The following is a 21,296-nucleotide window of genomic DNA, read 5'->3' on the forward strand; positions in this document are numbered from 1 at the left end:
GGGTTCGATGACGGTTTGGATGTACCACGCACTATTCAGTGTCCCCTCGACGATCACCAGTGGTGTACGGCCAGTGTAGGAGATCGCTCCCCACACCATGATGCCGGGTGTTGGCCCTGTGTGCCTCGGTCGTATGCAGTCCTGATTGTGGCGCTCACCTGCACGGCGCCAAACACGCATACGACCATCATTGGCACCGAGGCAGAAGCGACTCTCATCGCTGAAGACGACACGTCTCCATTCGTCCCTCCATTCACGCCTGTCGCGACACCACTGGAGGCGGGCTGCACGATGTTGGGGCGTGAGCGGAAGACGGCCTAATGGTGTGCGGGACCGTAGCCCAGCTTCATGGAGACGGTTGCGAATGGTCCTCGCCGATACCCCAGGAGCAACAGTGTCCCTAATTTGCTGGGAAGTGGCGGTGCGGTCCCCTACGGCACTGCGTAGGATCCTACGGTCTTGGCGTGCATCCGTGCGTCGCTGCGGTCCGGTCCCAGGTCGACGGGCACGTGCACCTTCTGCCAACCACTGGCGACAACATTGATGTACTGTGGAGACCTCACGCCCCACGTGTTGAGCAATTCGGCGGTACGTCCACCCGGCCTCCTGCATGCCCACTATACGCCCTCGCTCAAAGTCCGTCAACTGCACATACGGTTCACGTCCACGCTGTCGCGGCATGCTACCAGTGTTAAAGACTGCAATGGAGCTCCGTATGCCACAGCAAACTGGCTGACACTGACGGCGGCGGTGCACAAATGCTGCGCAGCTAGCGCCATTCGACGGCCAACACCGCGGTTCCTGGTGTGTCCGCTGTGCCGTGCATGTGATCATTGCTTGTACAGCCCTCTCGCAGTGTCCGGAGCAAGTATGGTGGGTCTGACACACCGGTGTCAATGTGTTCTTTTTTCCATTTCCAGGAGTGTATATATTAAAATATTTTTATTTAACTTGGTGTATTTTTTTTTAAATCAACCGGAGGTTACTTTCTGAATGGCCCTCGTATTTGTGGTTGAGGATATTGTAGGTGATAGTAACCAGGAAATAGGTTGTAGGTTTGGAATCCATTGGGCATAGAGAATGATAGCAATCATAAGTGGAAAGGCCAGTGGCATTAAAGATTTTAGTATAAAGTGATGTGGCATCAACAGTGGTGAGAAGGGTGCGATGTGGTAAAGGAACAGGAACTGTGGACAGTCAGTGGAGGAAATAGTTGGTGTCTTTCATAAAGGAGAGTAGGCTATGGATAATAGGCTGAAGATGTGGTCTACAAGTGCAGAGGTTCTCTCTGTGAGGGTACAGAAACTGGCCACAATGGGACATCCTGGGTGGTTGGATTTATGGACTTTGGGAAGCATGGATAAGGTAGAAGTGTGGGGAGTGGTACGGTTGATGAGAGAGATAGTCTCAAGGGAGAGGTTCTGGGATGGGTATAAGGATTTGAGGAGAGACTGGAGATCCTACTGGATTTCTAGAATGGGATCAATGTGACAAGGTTTGGAGGTGAACAAATCTGAGATTCCTTTGATGAGGTAATCCTTACGGATCAAAATCAGTGTTTGAACCATTGACAGCGTGCAGGAGTATAAGGTCAGGATCAGGTTTTCAGGTTTTAGATTGCGGTTCTTTCTATGGATGTAATGTTCACTCACATGTTGAGGAATTTGGGGAGTAATTGTGAGACAAGGTTCAAGGTTAAGAAATACTAGAACTTAAAAAGGGGGTGATCTGGAGCAGTGGGGTTGGACCACGGTTGAATGGAGGAGTGAACTGGGTAAGGCAGGGTTCAGTATTGCTTTTGCATTACCAACATGATTGAATTTGGGAGCGGGGTGACAGGTAAGGCCTTTGGAAAGGGCCTATACTTCTGTGGTACTAAGGTTTTTGGAGAAAAGGTTCATGGCTGTGTTTCAGATCTATTTAGGTTCAGAGTGCTGGATGGTGGTGGGAGGGAGGTTTTGAGAGTTTGGTAAATATAGCAGGTATGCAAGGCAGGGTTTGTCAGCTATGAGGGTATGTGGGGGAGGGATGGAGGCTGTTGGATGAGGTGGTGTATAATGGTAACCCAAGGTGGTAATAGTAGGTGAATAGGTCGGAGAGCTTTTTGTGACGGCATTATGCATGCTGCTTTAGTTCCTGGAGGACAAGAGTTTCATTGTGAGAGATGGAATACAGGAATTTGGAATTGCAGAGCAGAAAAATTTTTCCAGCAGGAAGGAGGTATTGCAAGAAGATTTGGGGCTGATTTACAAGGTTTTGCAAAACTAGTTTGGTGAAGGCTAATGACTGATGGAATTTAAACAGATGGAGATCATTATGGAAGGAGGGGTTCAAACTGGTGATGGGTAATTTGATGGTAAGGCCCTCTGGAGGGATTCCATGAGGCAGGCAAAAATGCAGCAACAGTATGTGGGACTGGGTACTGGTTAGGGATAAGGAAACTTTTCTGTATTGGCACATACGGAAGGTGCAAGGATCCATAGTGGAGGATAAATACAAGTAAAGTGTGTAAATAACTTAGAAATACTTGTGAAAAAATTCGCAAAAATATATGGTAAAAATCACAAAATGGGCAGGATGCATGAAGTGTGGGGAAACTAGATGAAACCTGAGGAAGTAGAGCTGATAGTGAAAGCTGAAAACAAATTGAAATTGATATGACAACACAAAGAGATCCAAGATAAAAGTAAATAATAGTTTATAATGTGGGTTGCAGGTTGGTGGGTGGATATGTATGAAGAAAGGGGACATTAAATGCAACTAGATTAGGTGAGGTTAATAAGTGCACACTGGAACAATGTGTGTTTGTGGTCCTTTGTTGCATAGCAACTGAAGAGTTCTCAAGAGTCAGGATGACCAACAATCAGAGTGTCTCCAGCCAAAACTGCCATCAATTTGTCCAGTGGTATTTATAGCATGAAGACCAATCAGATGAAGATCTACATCTACATCTACATTTATACTCCGCAAGCCACCCAACGGTGTGTGGCGGAGGGCACTTTACGTGCCACTGTCATTACCTCCCTTTCCTGTTCCAGTCGCGTATGGTTCGCGGGAAGAACGACTGTCTGAAAGCCTCCGTGCGCACTCTAATCTCTCTAATTTTACATTCGTGATCTCCTCGGGAGGTATAAGTAGGGGGAAGCAATATATTCGATACCTCATCCAGAAACGCACCCTCTCGAAACCTCGCGAGCAAGCTACACAGCGATGCAGAGTGCCTCTCTTGCAGAGTCTGCCACTTGAGTGTATTAAACATCTCCGTAACGCTATCACGGTTACCAAATAACCCTGTGACGAAACGCGCCGCTCTTCTTTGGATCTTCTCTATCTACTCCGTCAACCCGATCTGGTACGGATCCCACACTGATGAGCAATACTCAAGTATAGGTCGAACCAGTGTTTTGTAAGCCACCTCCTTTGTTGATGGACTACATTTTCTAAGCACTCTCCCAATGAATCTCAACCTGGTACCCGCCTTACCAACAATTAATTTTATATGATCATTCCACTTCAAATCGTTCCGCACGCATACTCCCAGATATTTTACAGAAGTAACTGCTACCAGTGTTTGTTCCGCTATCATATAATCATACAATAAAGGATCCTTCTTTCTGTGTATTCGCAATACATTACATTTGTCTATGTTAAGGGACAGTTGCCACTCCCTGCACCAAGTGCCTATCCGCTGCAGATCTTCCTGCATTTCGCTACAATTTTCTAATGCTGCAACTTCTCTGTATACTACAGCATCATCCGCGAAAAGCCGCATGGAACTTCCGACACTATCTACTAGGTCATTTATATATATTGCGAAAAGCAATGGTCCCATAACACTCCCCTGTGGCACGCCAGAGGTTACTTTAACGTCTGTAGACGTCTCTCCATTGATAATAACATGCTGTGTTCTGTTTGCTAAAAACTCTTCAATCCAGCCACACAGCTGGTCTGATATTCCGTAGGCTCTTACTTTGTTTATCAGGCGACAGTGTGGAACTGTATCGAACGCCTTCCGGAAGTCAAGGAAAATAGCATCTACCTGGGAGCCAGTATCTAATATTTTCTGGGTCTCGTGAACAAATAAAGCGAGTTGGGTCTCACACGATCGCTGTTTACGGAATCCATGTTGATTCCTACAGAGTAGATTCTGGGTTTCCAAAAACATCATGATACTCGAGCAAAAAACATGTTCTAAAATTCTACAACAGATCGACGTCAGAGATATAGGTCCATAGTTTTGCGCATCTGCTCGACGACCCTTCTTGAAGACTGGGACTACCTGTGCTCTTTTCCAATCATTTGGAACCCTCCGTTCCTCTAGAGACTTGCGGTACACGGATGTTAGAAGGGGGGCAAGTTCTTTCGCGTACTCTGTGTAGAGTCGAATTGGTATCCCGTCAGGTCCAGTGGACTTTGCTCTGTTGAGTGATTCCAGTTGCTTTTCTATTCCTTGGACACTTATTTCGATGTCAGCCATTTTTTCGTTTGTGTGAGGATTTAGAGAAGGAACTGCAGTGCGGTCTTCCTCTGTGAAACAGCTTTGGAAAAAGGTGTTTAGTATTTCAGCTTTACGCGTGTCATCCTCTGTTTCAATGCCATCATCATCCCGGAGTGTCTGGACATGCTGTTTCGAGCCACTTACTGATTTAACGTAAGACCAGAACTTCCTAGGATTTTCTGTCAAGTCGGTACATAGAATTTTACTTTCGAATTCACTGAACGCTTCACGCATAGCCCTCCTTACGTTAACTTTGACATCGTTTAGCTTCTGTTTGTCTGAGAGGTTTTGGCTGCGTTTACACTTTTAGTGAAGCTCTCTTTGCTTTTGCAGTAGTTTCCTAACTTTGTTGTTGAACCACGGTGGGTTTTTCCCGTCCCTCACAGTTTTACTCGGCACGTACCTGTCTAAAACGCATTTTACAATTGCCTTGAACTTTTTCCATAAACACTCAACATTGTCAGTGTCGGAACAGCAATTTTAGTTTTGATCTGTTAGGTAGTTTGAAATCTGCCTTCTATTACTCTTGCTAAACAGATAAACCTTCCTCCCTTTTTTATATTCCTATTAACTTCCATATTCAGGGATGCTTGAACGGCCTTATGATCACTGATTCACTGTTCTGCACTTACAGAGTCGATAAGTTCGGGTCTGTTTGTTATCAGTAGGTCCAAGATGTTATCTCCACGAGTCGGTTCTCTGTTTAATTGCTCGAGGTAATTTTCGGATAGTGCACTCAGTATAATGTCACTCGATGCTCTGTCCCTACCACCCGTCCTAAACATCTGAGTGTCCCAGTCTATATCTGGTAAATTGAAATCTCCACCTAAGACTATAACATGCTGAGAAAATTTATGTGAAATGTATTCCAAATTTTCTCTCAGTCGTTCTGCCACTAATGCTGCTGAGTCGGGAGGTTGGTAAAAGGAGCCAATTATTAACCTAGCTCGGTTGTTGAGTGTAACCTCCACCCATAATAATTCACAGGAACTATCCACTTCTACTTCACTACAGGATAAACTACTACTAACAGCAACGAACACCCCACCACCGGTTGCATGCAATCTATCCTTTCTAAACACCACCTGTACCTTTGTAAAAATTTCGGCAGAATTTATCTCTGGCTTCAGCCAGCTTTCTGTACCTATAACGATTTCAGCTTCGGTGCTTTCTATCAGCGCTTGAAGTTCCGGTACTTTACCAACGCAGCTTCAACAGTTGACAATTACAATACCGATTGCTGCTTGGTCCCCGCATGTCCTGACTTTGCCCCGCACCTGTTGAGGCTGTTGCCCTTTCTGTACTTGCCCAAGGCCATCTAACCTAAAAAACCGCCCAGCCCACGCCACACAACCCCTGCTACCCGTGTAGCCGCTTGTTGTGTGTAGTGGACTCCTGACCTATCCAGCGGAACCCGAAACCCCACCACCCTATGGCGCAAGTCGAGGAATCTGCAGCCCACATGGTCGCAGAACTGTCTCAGCCTCTGATTCAGACCCTCCACTCGGCTCTGTACCAAAGGTCCGCAGTCAGTCCTGTCGACGATGCTGCAGATGGTGAGCTCTGCTTTCATCCCGCTAGCGAGACTGGCAGTCTTCACCAAATCAGATAGCCGCCGGAAGCCAGAGAGAATTTCCTCCGATCCATAGAGACACACATCATTGGTGCCAACATGAGCGACCACCTGCAGATGGGTGCACCCTGTACCCTTCATGGCATCCGGAAGGACCCTTTCCACATCTGGAATGACTCCCCCCAGTATGCACACGGAGTGTACATTGGTTTTCTTCCCCTCTCTTGCTGCCATTTCCCTAAGGGGCCCCATTACGCGCCTGACGTTGGAGCTCCCAACTACCAGTAAGCCCACCCTCTGCGACCGCCCGGATCTTGCAGACTGAGGGGCAACCTCTGGAACAGGACAAGCAGCCATGTCAGTCCGAAGATCAGTATCAGCCTGAGACAGAGCCTGAAACCGGTTCGTCAGACAAACGGGAGAGGCCTTCCGTTCAGCCCTCCGGAATGTCTTTCGCCCCCTACCACACCTTGAGACAACCTCCCACTCTACCACAGGTGAGGGATCAGCCTCAATGCGGGCAGTATCCCGGGCAACCACAGTCGTAGTCCGATCGGAGGATGCGTGGGATGAGCTGGCCGTCCCTGACAAACCCCCATCCGGACCCCCACAGTGATGCCCATTGGCAACAGCCTCAAGCTGTGTGACCGAAGCCAACACTGCCTGAAGCTGGGAGCGAAGGGATGCCAACTCAGCCTGCATCAGAACACAGCAGTTGCAGTCCCTATCCATGCTAAAAACTGTTGTGCAAAGAACTTCTGAACTAATCTACAGAGAGTGCAAACAAATCGACAAAATTTAAACAGTTATTAAAATACAAGATTGCCTAGTAAATGCAGTAATGCTGCTACTTGCGCACTGCTGACACACTGCTCAGCGGCGGAAGGAGACTACGCGATTTTACACTATTCAGGTACTAAAACGCGATGCTACGACTCTCAAATACTATAATACGCCCGAAATTTATGAATTAAACAATGCTAGTACCAAAAACATGCAACGAAATTAAGAATTAAACTATGTAACAAATGAGTGAGCTAGGAGTATACGACTTGCTGCTGCAGCTGCTTATCCAACGGCGGCAGGGAGCACGCTCAAGGTGTATCATGTCATCAGGCATACCACACTACTGCTCTGGATATTGATAGTGAAATGGAGGAGCAGCCTGTGGTGTGCATGTAGTTCTAGGGAGTAGTACTGCACCATCAGTGCCAAAGCCATTGGGGCTACCTGTCACAGTTTACTTCCCATCAAAGATGCAGCACAAATCAGTCACAGTCACTGGCATCACCTAAGCTGTATTCACTGGTCCGTCGTCTGCCTCCCTGAACTCTACATGAAGAACTGCACTGTTTGCAGCCTTTGTGTGTGAGTAGTCCACAGATTTGTATTTGTCTCACTGCTGATGTATTTCTGCATCTACTTAGTCTCTCACTTGGTTCCACATCAACTAGTGACTGTGACGCTGTGCAATCATCATGTGCATAGATCACTTTACAATTTTTTATTGTGTTCTGTGCTATCATTTGTGTGTACAAAATAGATATTGCTGATAAAAATACAAAATACTGTATACTACTGCAATAATACGAGATCATAACAATGTAGGGTGAGCTAATGGAAGTTTACCCTATAACACTACATGTCTCAAAGCATGACTTGATGGATCATTTGTGGTTTGATGGGAAAGAGAGCAACCCAATAAATATATAATGTTACAGGAAAGAGAAAAAAATATACTGCTGAACAAAAAAGTTTTTGTTAAAGGTATGAAAAGAGTAATGAATTTAGTGGATAATGTACCAAGATAATTCATTTGGAGCTTGTGGATTCCAAGGTCAACAACAATTGCCAAGGCATCGTATAAGAACAGATATAAGAGGAGATGGTATTACTGTTACAGCATTGCCCTAACTGAGGTGCATGTTCAATGTCGATAATGGCAATCATGTAATAGTAGTACCACATATTCTTATATCTCTTCTTATATGCTGCCTTGGGAATTATTGTTAACCTTGCAATCCACAACTTCAAAAAAAAAAAAAAATTATCCTGGTACCCATGCATGTGGGTCTGGATGCATGGGGGAGCACTTTGCTATCCCAGTACTTTCAACTGAGAGTACACCATTTGTTTTTATTACTGGAATTTGTGTACATATGGCATACTAAGTGCAGTTTAGGAGTAGAATCTTTAAATACTATTGCAAAATTCATAGATCATGTGTTACTGCTTACGTTGTGGTAAAAGTGATCAGTAACTGTGCCTGAAGACTTAGTAAAAAGGCAGAAAAGTGATCTTTAGGAATCAGATAACAATTTGGTGATGATCATCTGTACACTGCAGTTTAAGAGGTTTTCAGGAAGAATCAATGTGTAAGGAGGCAGGATATTGAAGTATTGATAAATGATGAGCTGAATTTACACTCCCTGAGTCTGTAGAACTGTGATAATGAGTATCACATATGTGGTTCAGTTGAAGAATAAAGCATATCCATAAAAAATGCTATCATAGAAGCTGGAGGGACAAATATGCATATAATAAAGATGAATGCAAAGAAATTCTGAATAACAGAGCAAATGCTTCAACTGACCAATTCAACTGAAAGAAGAAAATACAGAAATATTCAGGAAAAAGTAAATACAGCAATATAGTTACTACCAATGAAATCAGGATGAACTGCAAAAAAGCTAGAATGAAAATCAAAAGCATCAAAAAATGCAAAAGAAATTTCACTGTTAAATACAGAGGAGAAAGGAGATAGGTGTAAATTATGCACTGAGGAACTTGATTGGAGGAACAATCTGCTGATGTGATATAAAATAAGTGTGTGGTGATTTGGCAGACAGGGATCTAGTGGAAGAATCATAATTTCACAGAGCTTTGGAAGCATTGTGATCAAACAAGGCAGAAAGGGTAGATAACACTGATTCAGCATTTCTAAAAACATTAGGGGAAGTGGGACCCAAATGATTATTCATGTTAGTGAGTAGACTCAAATTATTCATGTTAGTGAGTAGACTCAACATGACCAGAGGAAAACCACCAGGATTTTGGGAGAATTATCATCTATCATATCACAGAATGCATAAATGTGAGAACTTTTGCACATTCAGCTTGAATTGGAGACTATGAAAATTATTTACGAATACAAAAGTATATCAGATTAAATTAAGAAACAAGTTCTGCACTCTACAGAATGAAGGCTACATAAGCATATGTGAAACAGGCAATTATTTAACAAATGTACTTCTGCAAATATGAAAAGATGTCACAAGAACAAAGAACTGAAATGGAAAGAGGCAGTTATTAATGATAGGATAAGAATTTTAAGTAAACAATAAGGGGAACATGATAGAATATGCTGATTTAAAAAAAAATAAAATCCAAAAGATCTTTGGGAGAATGTGAGAAGAAACAACTGAAAACAATAAAAGTACAAAAAAGAGAAAACTGACTTATGTTGTATAGACACCACATCAAAATACACATTGCACAATTATTGACAACAGAGAAAACTGTACAGGCATTCCAAGATTTCTTTAAATAGTTGCATAGTTTACCAGATGAATTACAAACAGTGATAGTTGATAATGAAAATCATACTCTGGAAGTAATGCCAGACAAGGCACACTAAGACAAGTGTCATATTACACTGTCCTCTGTTGTGACCTAAATTAATCCTTTTAGCTATGCAATTCATTATAGCATTTGTGTTGTTCATTTTTGCAGTTGATTAGCTGCTCACTTAGGTGTTTATATCTTTGTTGCTGCCTAAGCTTGAATTATTATTCAAGATGAAAAAGAAAACACATGAAAGTAATAGAGGGAAACATTCCACGTGGGCTTGTGTCTGTGTATGCGCAGATGGATGTGTGTGTGCGTGCAAGTGTATACCTGTCCTATTTTTCCCCCTAAGGTAAGTCTTTCCGCTCCTGGGATTGGAATGACTCCTTACCCTCTCCCTTAAAACCTGCATCCTTTCGTCTTTCCCTTTCCTTCCCTCTTTCCTGATGAAGCAACCGTTTGTTGCAAAAGCTTGAATTTTGTGTGTATGTTTGTGTTTGTTTGTGTGTCTATCGACCTGCCAGCACTTTCGTTCGGTAAGTCACATCATCTTTGTTTTTAGATATATAAAACACATGAAAGCTATCAGAAACAGAATCAATAATAAAGAGACTACTGTCACCTGAATAATAATGCAACTGGCACTGTCATTCAGTAATAAAATCAGCACCAGGAGAGTTGTAGACTTGGAGAGTTTTTGACTGATTAGGTGTAATTACACAATGCTTTTCAGCTAATAGCAGCAGCTGTACTGTGCTTGTTGCAAGTTAGTGCACTATGCTATGGCATACATGAAAAATTAATTTGTGTGGTTATGTTGTAACTGTGGCTAGTGAAATAAATTATTTCTTGTTGTGAATTAAGCAATAATGTGCAAATTGGGATCCAGTTGAGCAAATAAATGATGTCACAGAAAAATTTAATAGTCCAACTGCAACTATGACCACTATGGTAGTCACAAAGGAATTGCCACAGAGAGAAGTTAGTATGAGAGTCTCGAGAGCATTGGGTAATAAAAGTAGGTGCTATACCTAACTAAGCTGAGGCTATTTCAGACCATAACATACAAACAGACCAATAAAATCAAACATAAGCAAGATTTGGCCAAAAAATTTCAGAAGCAGGACCAACAATTAAGGAAGAAGTTTCTTGTGATGGAAATTGCATTATGGAAGGAATTTTATTAGGAGTTCAAACAAAAGTACAAGAACTTCAGGCAACAGTTCAACATAAAATTCAGGGAATGGCATTTCAGACCATAAAATACAAACAGACCAATAAAATCAAACATAAGCAAGATTTGGCCAAAAAATTTCAGAAGCAGGACCAACAATTAAGGAAGAAGTTTCTTGTGATGGAAATTGCATTATGGAAGGAATTTTATTAGGAGTTCAAACAAAAGTACAAGAACTTCAGGCAACAGTTCAACATAAAATTCAGGGAATGGCATGAAGTACAGGTTAGAAAGTTCTCAGAGTGGAGAGTGGTACAGGCCAAGAAGGTACACAATTTTAGCAGGCCTTTGAAGCTCTATGGTGAAAATGAATTTGCATGTTGCTGAAGGCACTCAAATGCAGACAGACTCACTCAAAACTGAAAAAGAAGAGCAGATGCATGAAACATCTGAAAAAGGAAATAAGATTCAAAAAGCCATTGGCAGAGTTAAAAACTGTCAATCACATGCAGTCAGAAGCTAACATAGACAAAGTAAAACAAGATGCCAATGAAATTAACACCTTAACTTAAAACTCTGAGTTATGATGGAGAAATAACATAGGCAATCAGTTGCAAGTAATTATTTAATACACTGATCTAAGTTTTGACAGCTCTAAGGGTGTCTTCATCACAGTTCTGTGGTACATGATAAAAACATCCACTGTGCTGCAGCCAGCTCCTCATAGATTTATGTTCACAGGAAACCATTGTGAAATATATGATTAGACTTTGTAGCTTCAAGTTTCAGGATAACTTAGCTGAAGTCCAGTGCTCAAGTATACTCGGGATTTTATTATTGGTAACTTTCAAAATTTTGTAGCTCATTAAAAGCTAGCTTTGTATGTCTGTTTGTAATGTCATGAATATAATAGAAAGAAACATTGATATGAATATAATAGAAAGAAACATTTATTAAAAAACAAAGATGCTGTGACTTACTAAACGAGAAAGCGCTGGTAGATAAGACACAATAGAAAACACACAAACACACACACAAATTTCAAGATTTTGCAACCCACGGTTGCTTCATCAGGAAAGAGGGAAGGAGAGGGAAAGACAAAAGGATGTGGGTTTTAAGGGAGAGGGTAAGGAGTCATTACAATCCCGGGAGTGGAAAGACATACTTTGGGGGGAAAAAGGGACAGGTATATACACACACACACACACACACACACACACACACACACACACACACAGGCAGACATATCAATACTTACTAATAAAATAATAATAGTTAATATAATATTATAATATAATATAATAATACTTACTAATAATATATCAATTTGTTTGTTACCTTCCAACAAAATAAAATAAAGAAGCAAGCAAAATAAACTTAATATGATTTTTTACAAGATTTTTATTTCAATCCTAGCTTCGTAGCTGTAGCTTCACCCTTGTACACATATGTCTGCCTGTGTCTGTATATGTGCGGATGGATATGTGTGTGTGTGCGAGTGTATACCTGTCCCTTTTTCCCCCTAAGGTAAGTCTTTCCGCTCTCGCGATTGGAATGACTACTTACCCTCTCCCTTAAAACCCACATCCTTTCGTCTTTCCCTCTCCTTCCCTATTTCCTGATAAAGCAACCGTAGGTTGCGAAAGCTTGAAATTTGTATGTGTGTTTGTGTGTTTTTCATTGTGTCCATCTACCAGCGCTTTCTCATTCGGTAAGTCACAGCAGCTTTGTTTTTTAATATGTTTGTAATGTCATTTATAAGAGGATGTTTTCCATTAATAAATGAATAATTAATTATTTTTGCAACACAATTCGAAAAAAAAAATTGTGAAGTTAATGGGTTAAAGCTCAAGTTAAGATACAGGGGCCATACCCCCAAAGTTTGATTATTCAATAACACAGAATATGGATAGTAGGAAGAAAGTAAATTACTCATGCATTAATTATGTACTGCATGTTCCCCACATTTTTTGTTTCAAATATTACAAGTATTAGCTATCAAAACTTCACAGTCATACATTTTCAGTACTATCTGTATGGGGTAAGGAGAAATTATTTTATGCTTCTCATGCCGATTTAAAAATGTGGTATGTTGAAATTTTTATTTTTATTTAAATATTCATTTTCTGCTCTTTAGCCTTGTGCTTGTGTAATTTTTCAATGCATTTTAAACATACTGATGAGACTATAAGAGTCATGTCTTAAATTTCAGGTTATTTCAGCGCCTTTTCATGTCAAAATATAAGGAACAGAATGGTGTTATACCTACTTACTAATAATATATCAATTTGTTTGTAACCTTCCAACAAAATAAAATAAAGAAGCAAGCAAAATAAACTGAATATGACTTTTTACAAGATTTTTATTTCAATCCTAGCTTCGCAGCTGTAGCTTCACCCTTGTACACATATGTTACATATACTGCACACATCTCCTCCTCCTCCTCCTCTCTCTGTCCATCTCCTCCTCCCCCTAACTCTGGATATCTGCTGCTCATGCCACTCTCTGTCCACCTCTTCATATCCACTGTCTCTGTCCATTTTCTTCTATGTCTTCCCTCCATCCATCTCCTAGTCACCCCTCTCTCTCTGTCCACCTCCTCCTTCCCTTTCTCTCTCTGTCCATCTCCTCCCCCCACATCCATCTGTCCATCTCCTCTTCCCTCCTGTCTGTGTCCATCTCATACCTCATACTACCCCCTATTGCTATCCATCTCCTCCTCCCCCCTCTCTGTGCTCAGCAGTACCTATCTGCCATATAAGTCCTGAAACATTCAGATACTACCCATACAACACACCACTCATGAAGGGCATCCTAGATGTCAGGCACTACCTGTCTTTTTCAGCCAGCCCCCCCTCCCCTACCAAACAGACCAACAGAAAGTGTGTTAATATTGCATTGACATCCAGTTCTGGGGTATAGTTAAAATGTCAAGTCTCTAGTTTCCTGGGAAGTTATATTAAAATCAACTGAAAAATTTGTACCAAAAAGACATACAGGTAAGAAAATAAGTTAATAAAAATGTGGTAATATACAGCAAATGGAGTACATGTTGCAAGGTTCATGATAAGCAAGAGTCCAGAACCATTTAGAATGACATGTACTGAAGAGAATGACATGTACTGAAGAGCAGTACATTACAGCTTCATCAATTTTGATTGTTCTTATCTGGAAAGCATTATGTTCACCCAATGATTTCCATCAAATCTTTCCATGTTATATTGCTGCAGTACTGATGCAAGAATCAAAGGAATGGACTTGTCAGAGGGTATATATAGGGAGATGCCACACAGTGCAGTGACAGAAATCACCAACACATGCCAAAATTTTGCTGAATTTGAGTGCACAATTTCTATCAAAGTATTGGTCACGCAGAGTGGAGGTGAAACTCTGCCCAGAGGTTTTAAATCTAGAACCTTTCAATATGAGATAACCCATACTTTACAGATACCATGAGAAATATTTGAAAAAAAAGCCAATTACTGGAAGCACGGTATGCCCCAAGTAGACGTTTTGCATATCCTGAAAGAAAGACAAAATTCCTTTTGCAATCAGAGAAAAGTTACAAAAGTGCCTGACAATGCTCAGAAAGAATTTGTTGCTGTTATTAATAGCATACACATGATAGAGGAGGACCACATGCAAGCATGTGGACAGAATTTGTGAGTGACACAAAATGACATCAGGAATGACAAAAACAGTAGAGGCTTAGCAACTCCAGTGTCAAATGACAGAGGAACACAGAACAATAAAAGTAAAAATCAAAGAAACAGATGCGAGTCAAATGGCCATACCCACAGGGTAAAGGCCCTGTTGCGCAATGGACTTAAAGTATGCACCTCTACAGCAGCACCCCATGTGTACATGTTTGGAGCTGCAGAGTGGTTCGTATCGCCTGATTACACAATACATGTGGGATAATCCTGGCACAAATTTACATGCATGCAGACTAGACCTCAATAATGCACCTTCATTCAAATTGAACATTTCTGGAAGTCAAAGTCTCTTATTTATTAAGTAATTGTTTCATTTTCTATTGTTATTACTATTTACTAGTGGGTCAATGTTTCACAATTGCTAAATATGCATGGGGATTGGGTATATATCCTCATCTGCTTCTCCCTACCCTCTCGGTTCATCTCATCCTCACTTGCTCTTTGTCCATTCCCTCTCCCTCTCTCCTCCTCTCTCCAGCCAATAAGACATAAACACAACCATGCTGTTTTCTCGGAAAACAGACCACATAGATGAAAATAAAACAACACATATGATTGTTCCATATAATTATTATTGGGCATGCAGCTGCGTAAATTTCACTTCTTCTGATATTTCAGCTGTATACTGTCCAGCTATCTCCTGAGTGAGCAAGGTGACAGAAGGTCCAGCACTTGCTCCATCTTTTCAAATGCGTGGACCACACCACTGCGCATACAGCCACAGGTACACAAGGTGCCAGAGATGCTGACTGACGACAAAGAGGTACAACACATGCATGAAATTAGATCTATGGCAGCAAGATAAATCCAGACAGTGATAGCGATATACCTCTGTGAGCTGCAAATATTGTGACATCTTTGTAAGTTTATTAAAGAAGCTGCTGGATTCCATGATTTGTACAAGCCGATGCCACTATCTCTGTTAATTAAATTTGTCACCAAACGAATTTCAATTGTGTCTTTCACACTGAGTCACAGAAAGATGAAGTGGAGTCTAAAATTTCAGCATCGTCATACACTATAGTGTGCCCAGTATCAATAACGCAAATTTATTAGGTTGTAAGGGCAGGGTGTACCTGCAATGCTCTGTATGCCTATCATGGACTGTATGTGTTGGTTGTCCAATGTTTGAACAGCCACACCCACAGGTGCTCTTGTAAACACCAGGCTTCTGAAGTACCAAATTGTTCTCAATGGAACACAGGAGTGCTGCTGTCTTTGGTGGCGGATGAAACATCATTTTCTCTTTGTGTTTGCTAAGGATCCATCCTATTTTTGACAACAGGCTCCCCACATATGGCAGAAAAGCCATGCATTTAAAACTTGCTGCGTCTTCTTCTACGTTCCTTATGCTCACTGTTGGTTTCATTCATAGAGCCTTATGTAACTACTATGTAGAATACCCATTGTTTTAAAAAAACTCTTCTCAAGTGTAGAAGCTTGTCCTCCAGACTGCTCTCATCAGCAATGACATGTGCTCTGTGTACCAGAGTTCTGAGAACACTCATTGTCTGTGTAGGATTGTGGCAGCTATTTGCATGGAAATATAAACCCATATGGGTCAGTTTCTGATATACTGCATGTTCCTAAGTGGCATCATCTTTGCGTCATACCAAAATTTTCAAAATTGAAGGCATCCATGTTTCTCGATTTCCATTGTGAACTGCATTTGTCTATGGGTGGAATTCAGGTGCTTTAAAAATTCTTTTACTTTATCTTCCCCATGGGGCCATACTACAAACATGTCATCAACATACCTTCAAAATATTGTGGGCTTCAATCTATAAGATTCCAGCTCCTTTTCCTTGAAGTCCTCCATAAAGAAGTTGGCCACCAATGGTGATGAAGGAATACCAATGGTGACACCGTCAGTCTGTTCATAAAATTCGTTACTGAATAAAAAATATGGCGAGGTAAAGACATGTTTAAACAATGCTGAAATCTCTTTATCAAAGGTTTTGACAATGAGAAATAATTATTCCGGAAGAGGAACCTTTGTGAATGAAGACACTACATCAAAACTGACTAATATATCAGAAAAGTTCCATTTGAGTGATTTTAGTTTTGCCACGGAAGTCTGCATAGTTATGCATGCAATGAGTGCATTTTTCCACAAGAGGCCTTAATAATGGCGCTAAGTGTTTGGCACAGTCACAGGTTGGAGAGCCAAAGCTACTCACTATCAGATGTAGAGGAATATCTTTCTTGTGGAGCTCTGGAAGTCCATAAAGCGTCAGAAGAACCGTACCTCTTAATTTCAATCTTCGCACAACTTATGGTGGAAAGGTGGAGGCATTCAGAAGTGAGGTAGCTTCCTTACCACCTGGTTGGTGGGGTCTTTAGTGGTCTTCTGGTATCTGCTATCACTCAACAAACAATTCATTTTATTCTGCTAGTTGTCATGAGACTTTAAAACAGTGGCATTACCTTTATTAGCCAGAACAACCACCATCTCAGTATCCTGGTGAAGCTTACATAGTGCATCACTCTCTGCCGCAGAAATGTTACTCCTTTGTGGGTGAGCCTTCATAGGTGCTCAACAAGTTTCATGGCTTATTTCTCTTGCTGAATCTGTGGAAAGATGTCGAACAGCTTCCTTCTACAATAGCACTGATGAATGCAGGTATTGGTAAAATTTTTAGTGTGGATGCAAACTTCAGTCCTTTCATAAAACCATCATTGTAGTGTCATCAAAACCTTTATCCATCATATTAATTGAAGCATTGAATAACAGTTTCTTGCTGTGAAGATATCACAAGCTGGCTGAAATTTGCTGCTGTCTGTCTCGATGTGGCTACCTCACAAATTCAGTCTGACTTGACCCACATTATACCATCTATCCAGTTCCATGAATTGTAGGGTAACTCCACAGATACCTACAGATGCAAGCAATAAAGTTGTTCAGAAACCAGGTACAATTCTCAACAGGTAAAGTAGAGCCACTCCTTAATGATAGCAGCACCAGTTTTCTTAAAATCTTGTTCATTGCAGTTGATTTTATAAAATATACTAAGATGGCAAACTTTGAAATTATGCCATGGTCAAGGCACTTTAATAAAAAAACTTAAAGAGCTCAGTAACATCACTCTCAAATGTTGTATTTGATGTGCATCTTCTTATTTTTGTGGTACAATAGTTGTTCCATAAATCTTCAGGCATGCAGCTCCATAAATTTCACTTCTTCTTCTCATATCGTGGCTGTATATTGTCCAGCCATCTTCAGAGTGAGCTGGGTGACTGATGCTCCAAATCTGCAGACTGTGTCACTGGGCATTCAGCCACAAACACACAAAGTGCTAAAGACATTGATTGGCAGCAGAAAGCTAAAACATATGCATGAAATTATATCTATGGCAGCACGGTCAATCGGCACGGTCATATCGATGCATCACCGTGAGCTGCACCATTGCAACACCTTTATGAGTTTATTAAAGAAAGTGACAGATTTCATGATTTTTCCAAGCTGAAGCCGCTATCTCTATTAATTTCATTCATCACCAACTGAATTTCAGTAGCTTGTTTCACTATTGAGACCCATAAAAATGAAGTTGAGGTTAAAATTTAAGCATTATCATGCAACATAGAGTGCCCAGTGTCAATACCGCCACTTTATTAGCTTGTAAGATCTGATTGTACCTGCGGTGCACTGAGCATCTTTCATGGACTGTACATATTGTCTGTTTAATGTATGAACAGGCATACTCACAGGGGATCTTGAAAACATCATGCTTCCAAAGCACCAAATCATCTTTAACGAAACCCAGGAGTGCTGCTTTCTTTGACAGAGGGTGAAAAATTACTTTCAACTTATGTTTCCTGAAAATCTGTCCTATTTTTGAGACTAGGCTTCCCATATATGGCAGAAAAGCCATCCATTTTAATCTTCCCATGTCTTCTTCCGAATTCTTTATACCCAGTGTTGGTTTCATTCGTAGTGCCTTACATATCTGCTGAGGAGAATACCTGTTGGCTTCAAAAGCCCTTCTCAAATGTAGAAGCTCCTCCTCCAGATTGCTCTCATCAGCAACAACGTGTGCTCTGTATACTACAGTTCTGAGAACACTCACTGTCTGTGTAGGATGGTGGCAGCTTTTTGCAGGTATATATAAATCCATATTGGTCAGTTTCCTATATACTGCATGTTGCAAAGTGCCATCATCTTTTTGTCACACCAAAACTTTCAAAATGGAAGGCATCCATCAAGCTGTGGTGTGCCTTTTCTGGCACACCAGCTCTTTGGCACGTCACTATCGATTACCTGGCTGTACTACAATCTTTGCCCCTGTTGTGATGTGGGGGCTGTTTTGCAGTCACGGCAGTTGGGGTCGGACTAGCTATGAGGAGGAAGGACGTGCTCGTGGGGACAAAGGAGGAAAACATGCAGGCTTGGCCAGCAGCAGTGCAGCTGGTCTACCTTGCAACATAGTTGCGAGTTTGTGGTTGACCTGCCTGATGTCAACTCCGGGCCCTGTTCGTCGTATTGCCTTGGTGCCTGTTCGCTTAGAGAGACCCATCCCTCGAGACCATCTCAAACAACGCTCTCCATCAAAGGTGTAAGTGATTTTGGTGTCTCCGTTTTGTTGAACGATTTGCGTTGCAGCGATTGTTCTTGTTGGTTGGTTGCCCTAACGTACATGTTGCTGAGGTAAGAGCAGCTGGCAAGGTGTGTGACCACATGGATAACAGCAGTCACTACTTCCTTTAAAAAATCAGTGTTACCAAATGAGGTAGTAACTGTAAGGTATTGAAGATATTAGGTCATAGTCTAGTTGTAATTTTCTGCATACCAAGCTTACACAATTGGTAGCTACACTGCAGACCTATGCAACCAAATTAGAGTGCACAAAACCTAGTATCATTGTGAAGTTGTGCATTTGAATAATGTGATATTATCTTGAAATTTTTTCCATTTCATCTTTGTACACACTGTCGGCCTTAATCATACGTGGAAATATTGTTTGGCAAACTATGAGAGTGTAAAAATCTGACACTGTATTTTCAGCATTGGATTTGTGTACAGTTCTTAGTTTAAATGTTTTACAGCATTGATATTGCTGTAAAACTTGTCACTTCTATTGAAAGCATTTATTGGTTCTTAATTTATATTGTTGTTTATTGACCTCTTAACTTATATTAATTGATGTTTGCTTGGCGTTTGCCGTGTTTTCTGCGTGTTGGGGTGTGTGGGAGCGGCACCATGTACTGCTTCAGTGCACAGAAGCTGAGACGTGTCGTCTAATGGGAAGTGACTCCCGGTTGGATACCAGTGTTTAGGTGTTGCTTTGGATGGCTGGCCTGCTGCTTCCGGCATTTTAAGTTAAGTCACCTTTTGCCCAGGGCAGCCTGGCATCACTGCCCATTTGGTAGACATTTAACCTTATCTGTTTTATAAAAGATTGTTTTGAATAAATTGTCAATTATTGATTTGCTAGTTGTTGTGTTAAGGGGTAACATAGTAGGGGCCTTGACCTTCCATGCTAAGTGTACCCCTCATCCCAGCTTTTCCATTGTGAACTGCATTTGTCTGTGGATGGAATTCAGATGATTTAAAAATTCCTTTAATTTATCTTTACCATAGGGCCACACTAAAAATGTATCTCCAAACTGCTGTTGGCTTCAAGCTGGCAGATTCCAGTGCCTTTTCCTTGAAGTCCTCATGTAATTCATCAGACTTCAATGGCAAACTAAAATCACTCAAACTGAACATTTCTAATATATTAGTTTAGTATTTGTATGGAGTGTAGCCTTGTATGGAAGTGAAACATGGACAATAAATAGTTTGGGCAAGAAAAGAATAGAAGCTTTCGAAATGTGGTGCTACAGAAGAATGCTGAAGATTAGATGGGTAGATCACATAGCTAATGAGGAGGTATTGAATAGAATTGGGGAGAAGAGGAGATTGTAGCACAACTTGACAAGAAGAAGGGACCGGTTGGTAGGACATGTTCTGAGGCATCAAGGGATCACAAATTTAGCATTGGAGGGCAGCGTGGAGGGTAAAAAGCATAGAGGGAGACCAAGAGACGAATACACTAAGCAGATTCAGAAGGATGTAGGTTGCAGTAAGTACTGGGAGACGAAGAAGCTTGCACATGATAGAGTAGCATGGAGAGCTGCATCAAACCAGTCTCAGGACTGAAGACAACAACAAAAACAACAACAACAACAACAACAACTAGTTTGAATGTTGTGTTGCTGTTCACAAAGGTTCCTCTTTCAGAATCAATATTCATAATTTGAAAAACTTTGATAAAGAGATTTCAGCATTGTTTAAACATGTCTTGACCTTGCCATATTTTTTATTCAATAACAAATTTTATGAACTGACTGATGGTGTCATTATTGGTAGTCCTTTGTCACCATTGGTAGCCATCTTCTTTATGGAGGATTTCAAGGAAAAGGAGCTGGAATCTGCTAGCTTGAAGCTCACAGTATTTTGAAGTTATGTTGATGATATGTTTGTAGTATGGCCCCATGGGGAAGATAAAGTAAAAGAATTTTTAAATTATCTGAATTCCATCCACAGACAAATGCAGTTCACAATGGAAATTGAGAAATGTGGATGCCTTCAATTTTGAAAGTTTTGGTATGACACAAAGATGATGCCACTTAGGAACATGCGGTATATCAGAAACTGACCCATATGGGTTTATATTTACATGCAAATAGCTGCCACCATCCTACACAGACAATGAGTGTTCTCAGAACTCTGGTACACAGAGCACATGTCATTGCTGATGAGAGCAGTCTGGAGGACAAGCTTCTACA

The 21,296-nt window shown here is 41.2% G+C and overlaps 1 protein-coding gene across 10 annotated transcripts in view; it reads right to left on the minus strand.

Annotated features, from left to right (window-relative positions):
* LOC126192659 (ribosome-releasing factor 2, mitochondrial) overlaps nucleotides 1-21,296 on the minus strand; it is a 253,755-nt gene that overhangs the window by 178,267 nt on the left and 54,192 nt on the right. For 2 of the 10 annotated variants that reach the window (XM_049932623.1, XM_049932624.1), the window contains exon 3: nucleotides 16,286-16,401. The exons of the other annotated variants lie outside the window; for them this stretch is intronic. The gene's annotated coding sequence lies outside the window, so the exon portion shown is untranslated. The remainder of the gene's footprint in view (nucleotides 1-16,285; nucleotides 16,402-21,296) is intronic. 10 annotated transcript variants of the gene reach the window in all.

The sequence above is a fragment of the Schistocerca nitens genome, chromosome 1, assembly GCF_023898315.1.
Source record: "Schistocerca nitens isolate TAMUIC-IGC-003100 chromosome 1, iqSchNite1.1, whole genome shotgun sequence".
NCBI lineage: Eukaryota > Metazoa > Arthropoda > Insecta > Orthoptera > Acrididae > Schistocerca > Schistocerca nitens.